The sequence below is a fragment of the Octopus bimaculoides genome, chromosome 11 (genome assembly GCF_046866305.1).
Source record: "Octopus bimaculoides isolate indiv1 chromosome 11, ASM4686630v1, whole genome shotgun sequence".
Taxonomy (NCBI): Eukaryota; Metazoa; Mollusca; class Cephalopoda; order Octopoda; family Octopodidae; genus Octopus; species Octopus bimaculoides.
This window is the reverse complement of record NC_142938.1, coordinates 48,122,268-48,136,813: the sequence shown is the minus strand read 5'-3', so window position 1 is coordinate 48,136,813 and position 14,546 is coordinate 48,122,268.

Here is a 14,546-nt window from a genome sequence, read left to right as displayed (position 1 = left end):
ACAATAAAAAAAGAAAACAGCTAAAAAATAAATAATTGTAAAAAGGAAAATTAAAGAAACAAGGTGTGTAAAATAGTGAAAGCCAAAAGAAGCTCATATTAATGTTGGAAATATACATAATTGAAAAATAATAGCCATATATACATATATATGTATATTTATATACATATATACAGGTATGCACATATGCAAAGATATATGTATATATGTTTGTATATATATCACGTATATGGATATATCTTTGTTTGTATATATCGAATTTTTGTAGAGATGGGTATAAAATATATATTAAATTAGTATAATGCATATATAAATATTATATATACATGTTTTGTATATATATATTGCATAAATATTGCATTTAATTTTTAAGTTTAGAAATTTATATGCATGTATTTATAAGTGTATATGTATGTGTGCATACGTATATGTGTGTATATATATATATATATATATATATATATATATATATATATATATATATATATATATATATATATATATATATATGTATACCTATATATGCGCATGAATGTGTGTATCTATGTTCATCGGTGTGTATATGTATGCATATACATACTTGTAACTTATTTATGTATGTATGTTTCTTATACATTTCTGCGTGCCAAGCTAAAAGGGTTTTTGTTTGTATGAAGGGTCAAATGATATGTTTTAAGGATTCCACATTCCATTGAATTTATCGATAATGAAAAAATACATTTATCAAAATATTGACATTTTTTTAAGAAAAAATAAACTGGAACCTTGACATGATATGCGCTTTCTTTAAATATTCTTCTTTAAAGATGAATTTCTTGATTTAAACGTTTATTGCAGTTATAATTCTCAAAAAAAAATAATAATAATCATAATATTTGCATCAATAAATATAATTTTTCTCTTTAAAAAAATAGTCTTAATGAATTTTGCGGCAAGTTAGTTTCTTTTTAAATATCTTAAAATAACTTTATTAATATTTTTTCAAGTAATTTAAAGGCACATATTAAAAGGCAGCTGATTGACAATGTGTGTCTTAGTACGTGTGTGTGTGTGTATGAGTGTGAGTGAGTGAGTGTGTATTTCTGAGTGTGTATGTTGCAACTAAATGACTGTGGTTGGTGTCATGCGTGAGTTAGTATTCTCCCTTTATTCAATGATAAAGGAGTCATGATGGGGCAGAACCTGTAGTCAGCGTGAGCTAGTAATTTGAGTGAACGTCTGGGATGTTCCGTTAGGTGAATGGAGGCATTTTACGGGTTAGATTAGTTGAATAAGGCTGCGTAACGGATTAAGGCAAGGTTTAGAGCAACGGATATTGATTTCCTACAAGGCCTCAGATTTATTTAATCGGTGAGAGATGGAGTGGAAATGACATTTTAATATGAATTTAGAACTTTTTTTCAAAGGCATTAAATGTCACAAGCGAGGTAACACAGCTACCGTCAGTGAACATAAATGTGTGAGCTTCACGTTTTGCAGAGATAAACGCCGTACTTCCTATAATATTCGAGATGTACTCTCCGCTAATGCACATATACCAGTATCAAATTTGAACGTCTGTCGACGTCTTGCTGTTCGTCCGATTTTTTTTTATTTACTCTGACTGTTTTTCCATCGATCAATCTTTGAACCAAATATTGATCTCTCTTGACTTGGCACATGGGGTATCATTTTTCAGCAGAAATGTATTATGGTTCACTGAATCGGCTCTATAATGTATCTGTTTATGGTTATTCTTTATTTAATTCCGAAAGAATGAAAGGCAAATTTGACTTTGGCGGGGTTTGAACTCTTGAATAGCAGTGCGGAGAATGTATAACAAGAGTAATTTTTTTTTAATTTTTATCTAACTCCCAACTATTTCTTCTTGGTCACTGCCATATCTAATGAACCGATTTTTAAAAATTGTGAAAAATTCAAAAGAAACGATTTTGAAGAACGGTGAAGGACATGCTTAACTTCATTCTTTACTGTTAATCTGTATCCAAAAATTTTGGCAGATAAGTCGTTACTGTACAAAATAGATTATGTAGTCCAATTAAAATTTTAAAAAAAATGAAGGAAATGATGACGATGATGATTTTGATGGTGATGATGATGATGATGATGATGATGATGATGATAATGATGATGATGATGGTGATTATGATAGGAGTTCCTGTCTTTCGTCGAATGTCACGGGTTTGTATGAGATAGTAAATGGAATAGAAGAAATTTTATATAGAATCCGGAGGAACGACGGTAAAGTGAACCCGGAAGGGATTTAAACTAAAACTCTAGAAGGGAAAAACACCACGAAAATTATATACTATGACAATAATGATGTGTGTATATATATATATATATATATATATATATATATATATATATATATATATATACATACATATACATACACACGCATATATACACGCACATATATATTAATATACAATGCATATTCATATATATGTGCGTGCGTACATGTGCATTCATGCATGTACGTATGAACGTGTGTAAGAATGTAGGAATGAGAATGAGAAAGAGGTTATAGTGTGTGTGCGTGTGTGTGTGGTTGCTGATAAAAGTGTGAACCAATGATAATGACGATGATGATGATGAGGATGGCGATAATAATAATAATAATAATAATAATAATAATAATAATCATGACCATTAACATACAGATATAATATTTATGAGACACGCACCTCCAAATACACTTGCATAAACATACACACACGTACATATAAACATACACACACATACATTTTATACATACATACATACACACACTCACACATAGAAATCTTTACATATACTCATGTATACAAGCGCTTACATACATGCATAAATACATATATGAACATATTCATACGTACATATGTACGTGCAAACATGCATCTATAAAACTCTAATCGCATTCTTAGCTAAAGAAAAGTGGATTGATTATCCCAATAAGGAGTACTGTTGTCTCTGGTTTTTCGTTTTGCTGCTGGTTTTATCTGTTTAATATATCATAGTTTTTTTAAAGGGTGAAAGACGTGTTTGTCGCGTTTACTCCCTCGGGTCTTTGAATAAGTAGGGGATAGTCTGAGAAGACGTTTGAAACATTGGCGAAGTGTCCCGAAAGACTACGTTTTGGGGAAATGTGTAAAGAAAAAAAATAGAAAAAAACAGTAAATAAATGAATAAAAATGAAATAAGATATAAAATAAAAGACAAAAATTAAAATAAATAATAATAATGGTTGTTAGACGAAGAGCTAAGATGGAAGCCGTGAAGAGAGAAAGTGGAAAGAAACTGAGAAAACTGAAAAAGAGGGGGACACATTTTCAGATAGAGAGAGAGAGAGAGAGAGAGAGAGAGAGAGAGAGAGAGAGAGAGAGAGAGAGAGAGAGAGAGCGAGAGAGAGAGAGAGATAGAGAAGGCAAGACAGAGAGAATGGGAAAGGAAGTGGTAGAAAGAAAGAAGGAGAGACTCATGGAGACGGGAACTTTATATAAGAGAGATAGAAAAGAAGAGAAAGAGCAAGGCACGCGCGCGCACACACACACACACACACACACACACAGACACACACACACACACACACACACACGCATGCACACACATATATATATGTATATGAAAGAGAAAGAGACAGGTATAGAGAGGACTAAATAGAGAGACTGATAGATAGCTGTGCAATTTGTGTGTATGCGTGCGTGTATATGTATATGTATGTTTGTGTGTATACATACATACATACATACATATATATATATATATATATATATATATATATAAGAGAGAGAGAGAGGGGGATACAGATGAATAGGCAAAAACAAGGAGAATGAGGGTGATACGGGGAAATAGATGGGTAGATAATAACATTGATAAATAGGAAAATAAAGAGAGAGAGAGAGAGAGAGAGAGGGAATGAGAAACAGAGAGGGGTGGGGAGTGGAAGAGAGAGAGAGACAGATAGACAGAAGCAGGGAGGGAAGAAACAAAATGAAAGAGATAGATAGATAGATAGATAAATAGGGAGAGAGAGAAAGGGGGAGAGAGAGAGAAAAAGAAGAAGAATGAAAGAAAGAAAAAAGAAAGAAGGGAAGAGGGAAAGGTAGAAAATGTTTAGGGGAGGGAAAGCTGTGGGAGGGATGGATATGGTGGGTGGGTGGGTGGAATGTGATAAAATGACATTTCTAAAACGACAGCTAAAATATTTGAGAAGAGAAAAGAGGTGAATTAATATAATTAAGAATGACAGCGAGGTGGAAAGTATTTAAAGTTCTTAAAAAAAAAAAAAAAATGAAAATAAATAAATAAAGAACAAAAAGTAATGAATAACAGAAAAAAAATTTAAATAAAAGCATCAATAGAAAATTAAACAGAAATAAACAAAAAGTGAAAGAAAGAAAGAAAGAACGAAAGGAAAAGACAACTAGACAAGATGTAAATTTCTGAGGTGGGAGTGTGTGTGAGTGTGTACGAGTGTGTGTGAGTGTGTGTGTGTGTGTGTGTGTGTGCGTGTGTGCGTGTGCGTGTGTGTGTGTGTGCGTGTGTGTGGTGATGGTGTGCGATTGTGAGTATGGGTATTAAATCATATATATATATATATATATATATATATATATATATATATATACATGCACATAATTGATATATAAATGATATATATATGTATATATATATATATATATATATATATATATATATATATATATATATATATATATGTATATATATATATCTATATATAATGTATGCTTACATATATATTTGTGTACGTAATTGTGCAGTTGATGCACGTGTTTGTGATTGTAATTATATGTATGTATGTATGTAGGGGTGTATGTATGCGTACGTGTGTGTGTGTTCCTGTACTCCGAACATACGTGCATATGCATACATGTATCCATGGATTTAAGAGTTAACATCTCTGTCATCGTTTATTTGTGTGTGCATATGTGTAGGTGTGTACGAGCGAGCGAATCTGTGTGTGTGTGTGTGTGTGTGTGTGTGTGTGTGTGTGTGCGTTTGATTAAAATACGTGAACCTTGCGCGACAGCTATGCATGCCAACATTGCGCCTGACTAACTCTTCCGCTGGGACCAACATTACGTCATACCAGGCTATGTTTCCATATAAGGCATGGTAAACCTAAATGGATCCCAGCAGAATATAACAAAAGAACCAAAATATGTGAAGCAAAAAAAAAAAAAGACTAAGGCAAAAAAAATCCCATATATTTATATAAAAAAAAAACCAAACAAAAACACAGATCAACAACAAAAACAGCGAAAACAACTTTAAACCAAACAAGAATTATATTATTTCTTCATATGCTAATGGCCGTTACGAAGATATATTTCTTTCACAAAAATGAAGACCGAGAATAAATAAAGGAGAGAAAGAGAGAGAAAGATAAGGAGAGAAAAGGGAACACGAGAGAGGAAGTTGTGTTGTTGTTCATGCATTTCCCGAGGCCGTCACATGTGGAAAAATCTAAGCACAGCCTGTAACAGGATGTTCACGAAAACCAACGGCGTAGCCTAATTCTCAAAGGAGTATATCGCAGAGGGCTACAGAAAGCAGAAAGCGGATATATATATATATCTATATATCTATATCTATATATATATGTGTGTGTGTGTTGTGTATAATTATGTATATACATATATATATATATATATATATATATATATATATATATATGTGTGTGTGTGTGTGTGTGTGTGTGTGTGTGTGTGTGTGTGTATAAAGAGAGGGGAGAGAAAGGGGGAGAGAAAGGGGGAGAGGAAGGGAAGCGTAAATGCACAGAGAAAACGCTACGGTAAGAAATTGCTGACAATACAAATTCTTGTTTTGCGTTCAAAGTGAATGCAATATTGAAAGCTATGGGAAAACGAAAAACTGAGTGGGTGGAACATAGAGAGTGCGCGTGTGCGTGTGTGCGTGTTTGTGTGTGTGTGTGTGTATGTGTGTATGTGTGTGAGAAAGAGAGAGAGAGAGAGAGACAGACAGACAGACAGACAGAGCAAAAAGGAGAGACATACAGAAGGACAGAGAAGAGGGAGGTCTAGACAGAACAAGAGAGAAGATAGTAAAAGAGAGAGAGAGAGAGAAATAGAAAAATTGAGGAAAGACATAATAAACGAGAGAGAGAAGAGTGAGTGTGAGAGAGAGAGAGAGAAGAAGAAGAAGAAGAAGAAGAAGAAGAAGAAGAAGAAGAAGAAGAAGAAGAAGAAGGGAATTATAAGGAGAAGCAAAAAGGGATGGGAGCGAGAGAGAGAGAGAAAAAGAGAGAGAAAAAGAGAGAGAGAAAGAAAGATGGGGACGGAGAGGGAAAGAGAAGGTAAGTTCTGAATGCCTCGTATCTTGCCTTGTCTAAAAACGATGACAACCATAAAAGGACGAAGCGAAAAAGGAATTTTCTTAATGTTCTGTTTTGGAATTTAGAAATTGAAATAACGGAAAGTCATGCCTTGCTCGAAGCCTCTACGATCTCACCCTTGCAGTCACAAACAAGGAATAGACACATTAGAAAATGTAGGTGTAGATATGCTATAACTGGAAATAAAACAAGATGGTCATAGATGAAGCATGATGAAGGCTGATCTTGATCTAAACAACAACAGCAACAACAATAGCAGGATCATATGCAAGAATCCTTACTTCTTTTATCTTAAAGTATTCTGATAGGAAAATAAATATAGGTAACGGATGGAAGCCAGTGATTGCAGAACATAGAGAAAAATATATATTTGTTTCAATAAGCCTCTGATTCTAAAACTTCCTAACGATTACTCTTGTTCAATACTTTTGTTTTTAAGTTTTATGACCTGCATTGAGCTTCCGTACTTAGATGGAGGTAAGTTTCCCCAATCGTTACTCACTGAGCGCATGTAGCTTGCTACGGTCTTTGCACATTGATCAATAAACCAGTTCAAACTGTAACTGTGCATTGAATGCACAAATAAAAAAACATTCCTAGCGTGATCAGTGAGTCTAAGCTAATGCGGGGGAGCCTGTTACTAGTCGAAGGACCGGTTAGAAATAACAGTTAAGTCTCTTTCAAACCATACCCTGTAATCTTAAAGCTAAGAAGATAGTGCATAATGTAATCTAGTGTACAGTCACAGACGGGATGGTCATGACCGAAACATTTTTGAACATGACCAACAAGGGGTGAAACAGTGACAATTACACGAACACAAAACATGTGTATACATACAGGGGTTGGACAAAATAATGGAAACACCTAGCATCATAACATCATAATTTTGTAATATCTATAAAACCGTCAAAAGCTTGTTTATTTTTATGTTTTTATTTATTTATTATTAGTGTTGCTTAATGTGTTTTACTAAAATTGCTGTTTCTTTTCAGATATCATCAAAAAAAAGGTAATTAAAATTCATTAAAATGACACATCTATCGGACTTTCAAAGAGGTTAAATTGTTGGTGCTCCTATGGCAGGCGCTAGCGTAACGAAAACAGCCGAAATGTTTGGTGTATCAAGAAGTCATGTCTCGAAAGAAATGAGAGCCTTTGAAAAAGAGGGAAAAACCTCCTCGTCGAAACAAAACTCCAGAAGAAAACCAAAACTTTCAGATAGGGACCGTCGGATTCTTACGCGAATTGTTAGAAAGGATCACAAAAGTATAGTTCCCAAAATTACTGCAAAGCTTAATGACCACCTCGAGAACCCAGTTTCCACAAAAACTGTTCGCCGGGAGCTGCATGGGAGGGCTGCAATCAGAGGACTGTAATCAGAGGGCAGCAATCAGAAAACCACTACTTTCACAAACAAATGTTGCAAAGCGTGTAAAGTGGTGTAAAAACCTACAGTATTGGTCCCTAGAGCAGTGGAAGAATGTTATTTTCTCGGATGACTCATCCTTTACCTTATTTCCGACCACCAGCGGAGTATACGTGTGGAGACAGTCAAAAGAAGCATTTGACCCAGACTGCCTTCTTCCAACTGTTAAACATGGAGGAGGATCTGTGATTATCTGGTGGGGTGGGGGCTATATCTTGGAAATCTGCCGGCCCAATGGTCCCCCTTCATGGCAGAATTAATAGTTAAAACTATTTAAGCATTTTATCTGATCAAATTTATCCTATGGTTGCGGAACTTTTTCCGGGGGGAAACACAATCTTTCAAGATGATAATGCACCAATTTACACAGCTAAAGTTGTTACTGAATGGCACGAGGAACATTCTAGTAAAGCTGAACATCTTATCTGGCCACCACAGTCACCAGATCTCAATATTGAACATTTATGATGCATTTTAGAAAAACAAGTAAGGAGTCGATATCCTCCACCATCATCACTACAAGAACTGGAGACAATTTTAGCTGAAGAATGGACAAAAATTCCTTTGGAAACAATTCAAGCTTTGTACGAGTTCATACCTCATAGAATTCAAGCTGTAATTACTGCCAAAGGCAGTCTATCCCATATTAAAATTAATTTGCTTGAAATTTTAAGGTGTTTCCATTATTTTGTCCAACCCCTGTACATACATACATACATACATACATACATACATACATATGTATGTATGTGTGTGTATATATATATATATATATATATATATATATATATATATATATATATATATATATATATATATATATATATATACACACAGTATACACAGAAGTATGTACACCCCTGAAAAATTTCAGTAAAATTACCAATACTCTGATAATATCAAAGGAAATCAAAGGAAATTTATACTGAATAACATATATTATACATGCAAACATTATACAAATTTGGAACACAAAACAATAAGCATTTTCAAAGATATGACCAAAATATTAATTTTCAAACATTACAAAAATATGTACACCCTAAAGTAAATTTGCTATGCTCTCTATATATGCTATCCACTTTTTTTTGTTTTACTAATTTCAGATGTTGCTGATAATTTCAATTCTAATAAATTATTTCTCTTGGCATTTGTGCACCGGTCATTGTTATTGCATCTTCATGAAACACGGCGGCGGAATTGTTATGCTTTGGGAACGCATGAGTGCGGCTAGTGTGGGAGGATGAGAGAAAAATGTGACATATTGCAGAAAACAATGTTGAAAAGCATCAAGGAACTAGGAAGACATTCCATGTTCGAACATGATAATGACCCTAAACACATTTCAAAGTTGACGACTAAATTTTTATCAGATAAAAAGGTAACGGTATTGTCTTGGCTTGCCATGCCACCTGATTTAAACCTAACAGAACATCTGTGGCGTGTTTTGAAAAAGAAGATAGAGGAGAAAAAAAAACCAGTAACGTAACACAGTTGAAAGACATCATTCAGGATGAATTGAGGTCAATTTCATTGGTTATATGCGGAATTTAGTTGACTCTATGCCCAGAAGATTTAATGCAGTCATTGAAAGCAAGGGTGGTCACACCAAATATTGAATATAGCAAATAATACTTTAGGGTGTATGTATTTTTGTATCATTTGAAAATTGATATTTCGTTCATATCTTTGAAAATGTTTATTGTTTTGTGTTCCAAATTTGTATAATATATTTTATTCAGAATAAATTTTGTTTGATTTTCTTCGTTATTATGAGAGTAATGGCAATTTTACTGAAATTTTTTAGGGATGAGCATACTTCTGTGAGATACTGTGTGTGTGTGTCTGTGTGTGTGTGTGTGTATGCATCTATAAATACATGATTCAACTACAAGACATAATTGGAACTGTAAAAGAATGTGAAACATTTCAAAAGTTTAGCATCACTCACACGCACGCACACATATTGACACACGTATGAACACATACAAACGAACACACACACACACACACACACACACACACACACACACACAGGCACACACAGACACACAGACATACAGACACACACAGACACACACAGACACAAACAGACAGACAGACAGACACACACACACACGTCTGTGTGCGTGATTGTTGGTAAATGAAACGATAAAATGTGACTAACACATACTAATTAAAAAAAAACCAAACGTACGAGTTAAAAACAGTCTTAGCGAGATCGTCGTTGCATTTGTTGTTATCGTTACAGTTGATGTTGTGAGTGTTGGATCTTAACTATTTTAACATGACACTATTAATTAAACTAATCCCGGAATATTGTGAAATAAATAAAACACAAAACGAAACCAAACCAAACCAAAAGAGATATCTAAATTTGTTTACAAAGACAAATGACATCGTTCTATTTGCTGTCTGGGACTATGCTAAAGGTGGCTATTGTTGTTCTTGCTGTTGTTGTTGTTATTATTATTGTCATTATTATTATTATTATCGTCATCTCCAGCACTATAATAGTAGTTTAATTGATGTAAGGAGCAAAAAGGAAGGTGTAAAAACAAGAATATTAATGTGCGGCTAGACATCTTTCGTAAACAATATGAACAAAACATTCCCCCTCTTCCTTTCACGCACAAACAGGACATGGCGGCAACAGCAACAACGACAACAACAACTTCCATGTGTAGAGGAATGACCACAAATAAAGGGGACATTGGTTAAAGATCGCCTGAACATTGGCAAAATTAGAATAAAGATAGAGCAACAGACCCATCCCCACACAATCTTTCGTTCATACACAAGAGCTTGCAAACATACTTAATATTGCAAAATATTTTAAGATTGCCTATTAAATGAAGGCACTTACAAATGAAACGCATGACCATCCATAAATATGTGTGTATGTGTGTGTGTATGTGTGTATGTTTGTGTGTGTGTATGTACGTATGTATGTATACATGTATGTAGATACATATGCATGTTTATATGTATGTATGCACATGCATACTTGGATACAAACAAACATGCATATTTGCATATGTCACATACCCACATGCATACCTTTGTGCATACATGCAAAAATACACGCAGGCATAGAGTGATATACGGGCAAAAAGAAATTCGCCATTACTATCGAATGTAGGATGAATGTACCAAGAAACCCAGAAAATTATTCCAGACATAACGTTATAAAGTATAATAAAATAAAAAAGATTAAAAAAGTAAATACATAAAATTTATCGATATAGAAATGAAAACAGCCCCTCACCGTCGTCGTTGTTGTCGTCGCTGCTGTCGTCATCGTCGTGATAATCATCATAATCAACTAGCTAACGAATCAGAGCGACTGACTTGGGAAGCGCGACATATAAGGTTAAAAGCCTCGTTCGAGTCAGCAATGAATAATTTCACCGCCATTTTAATTTAATGTCGTCTGCCTGTGACTAGACTGACTAGCCAAACAAATGTTATCTGTGTCCCATCACGCTTCCGGTTCACTTTTTGTAAACGAATGTTCACAAATTTCATGTGTACGTGTATGTGTATGTATGTATGTATGTATGTATGTATGTATGTATGTATATATATATATATATATATATATATATATATATACATGTTTTTGGCATGTATATGCATGTGTGTGTACGCGTTTGTTGATGTACGTGCTTGTATATGCATGTGGATTGTGTAAGTATGTGTGTACGCATGATCGTCATTATGATGTTCTCCATTGATATGAGGGTGTCCGCTTAAGTTTTCTGCGAGATAACTATAGCCAAGAAGGGAGGTTTTGAATACCTAATCTATTTCATCAATCCACTCTCATTCTAAAAGAACGAATGTTTTCAGTCCAATTCGATTGGAATTGCAATCAAAATATGGGACAATGAATTTTTACGACGTTTTATTCCGACGTTTATTTACGTTTATTTACGACGTTTTATTCCGACGAGCTTCTGTTTCGATCACTACATTATATAATAATAATAATAATAATAATAATAATAATAATAATAATAATAATAATAATGATAATAATAATAATAATAATAATAATAATTTTTTATTATTTCTGTGTGGGTGATGGATAAGGGACCGGTTCAAGGAAAGATTACAAAAGTGTAGCGAGTTTTTAAGCAAAACGTAATAATGATAATAATAATAATAATAATGATAATAATAATGATAATAATAATAATAATAATAATAATAATAATAATAATAATAATAATAATAATAATAATAAGCATGATCTAGCTGATAGTGATGATGAAAACAATGATGAAAATGAGAACTATGAGGTAAAGAGAATACGACATAAATTCTTAGAGGAAAGTTTAATGCTTAAGGTTTTCTTCCTGAGATTTTTAGTGTGATTAGTAAAGTCTTCCAGACCTGAGAGTCGAACCTGATTATTAACTTTATTTAATGCAAAATAAATAAATAAGTGAATATGAATGATTGTATATAAGGTTAGCACTTTGAAAATAGCTGTATTTACTTTGCAAGTTGTGATATTTGTGTTTTTGTGATCACGTGTTTGCTATAGTCTGCGATTTTGTCATGGACAGGAAATTGGAACAAAGAGCCAATGTGAAATTTTGCGTTAAACTTAGGAAGTCTGCTACAGAGGCATTGAGCATGCTTCGGCAAGCTTACGGCGACGAGGCAATGGGTCGTACAAAATGTTTCGAGTTGTACGGGCACTTCATAAGCGGGAGAACGTCCCTGGAAGCCGATGAGCGATCTGGAAGAACTTGCCACGAGCGTCACCCCCGGAAATGCAGGGGAAATTCATCAGCTTGTGCATGAGGATCGTCAAAGGACAATCAATGACATTGCTGATGTTGTTGGTCCGTGACATGGGTCTGTGCAGGCAATCTTAACGTCTGAATTGAACATGCGGCATGTCTCTGCTAAGTTTTTCCCCCCGCCTGCTGACCATTGAGCAGGAAGAATATAGCATCGAAGTCTGTCAAGATCTCCGTCAGCGTGCCGCTGCTGACCCATCCTTCATGTCGAGGATCATTACCGGTGATGAGAGTTGGGTGTATAGATACGCCCCTGAGACGAAGCGGCAGTCGTCATAATGGAATAGCGCTTCATCTCCACGATCGATGAAGGCACGACAGAGCCACAGCTCAGTCAACAGCATGCTCATCATTTTTCTCGACATCCGCGGTATTGAGCATCAAGAATTCGTCCCCCAGGGCCAGACCGTCAACCGAGAGTTCTACTACAACGTTTTAAAGCGTTTGGGGGAGGGCATTCGGCGAAAGCGATCGGATCTGTGGAGCGCGAAGAAGTGGATTCTTCACGACGACAATGCACCCTGTCACCAAGCTTTCCTCACTGGTGAGTTTCTCGCCAAAGAAAACATGGTATCGCTTCTGCACCCGCCCTATTCACCAGATTTAGCACATGCGGACTTCCATCTCTTCCCCAAGATGAAAATGCAACTGAAAAGTCACCGTTATAGCACCGTTGTCGAGATCCAGAGCGAATAGCAGAAGGTTCTCGACTCGCTTACGGAAAACGTCATCCAGGCAGGGTTCCAAAAGTGACAGGAACGCTGGAACCGGTGGGCAAGGTGACTATTTCGAAGTAGATAATGTTAAAACTTAGGTAAATAAGTTATTTCTTTTTAATTAAACATAACTAGTTCAGGAACATTTTGATACCACTTCGTACATGCTCTCGCAATCTCCATCATTCATTGCTTTAATCTACGTCCAGTCACCAATCTGTATATCTATCTTATCTTTACACAAAACTCCACGAAGCCAATGTAAACATTTTCGGCTAGAACATTTATGAATGAAATGCCAACTGGTAGAATACGAAACAACAAAACAAAAAAACAAACAAACAAACAAAAATAATCTACATAATTAATGGTGCAGAATATTACGGAATGATATGCTAATATTATTGGGATATTACTCAGTGTTAAGAGAGATTTCAAAACAAAGATGGCGAATGGTTTTAGAATGCCAAGGAATGCTAATACGTTTAATGGAATGTCAACGAAATTTAGCCAAAGTAAACAATTACTAAAATAAAAATAAAATCTCTGTACGTGAATAAAGATCAGCAGATGTCAAGGAATGTCAAAGAATTGTAATATTGAGATTTGTCGAGGAATAGCGAGAAATGTTATGGAATGTTGAGTAATATTAAATTTTGATACCAAATAATGGTGAATCTTATGGAATGATTTTCAAGGTTAAGGAATGTCAAAGAATACTATTGAGATTAAGGGAATGCGTGTGAAAGTTAAACAATGTATGTAATTGTTGGGAAATATGTAACGAATGTTTATTTGTGGAGGATTGTTTAGGGCTGTTGTTTATGGAAAACGAAAATTTTCTCTTTTGGTTCATAGTATTCAGCAAACGTTGTTTTAAACATTCAATGTAATGATCTTGAATGCTAGCAGTGAATGACTAGCGAATGCTATTGAAACTTGATTGGATTTCACAAAGCAAACGTCATGCAGGGTTAATGGTTAATGGCTACTATTATTACTGAATACTAACAGATGGTATGGTAGTTAGTCGTAAAAATAATTTCCTACACCAAGATAGTACTGAATACTGAGTGAGAGGAAGAAATCATATCTATATATGTATATACATACAATCATATATATATATATATATATATATATATATATATATATATATATATATATATATATATATATACATACACACACATATATATTACATATACATGTGCGTTTATGGGTAT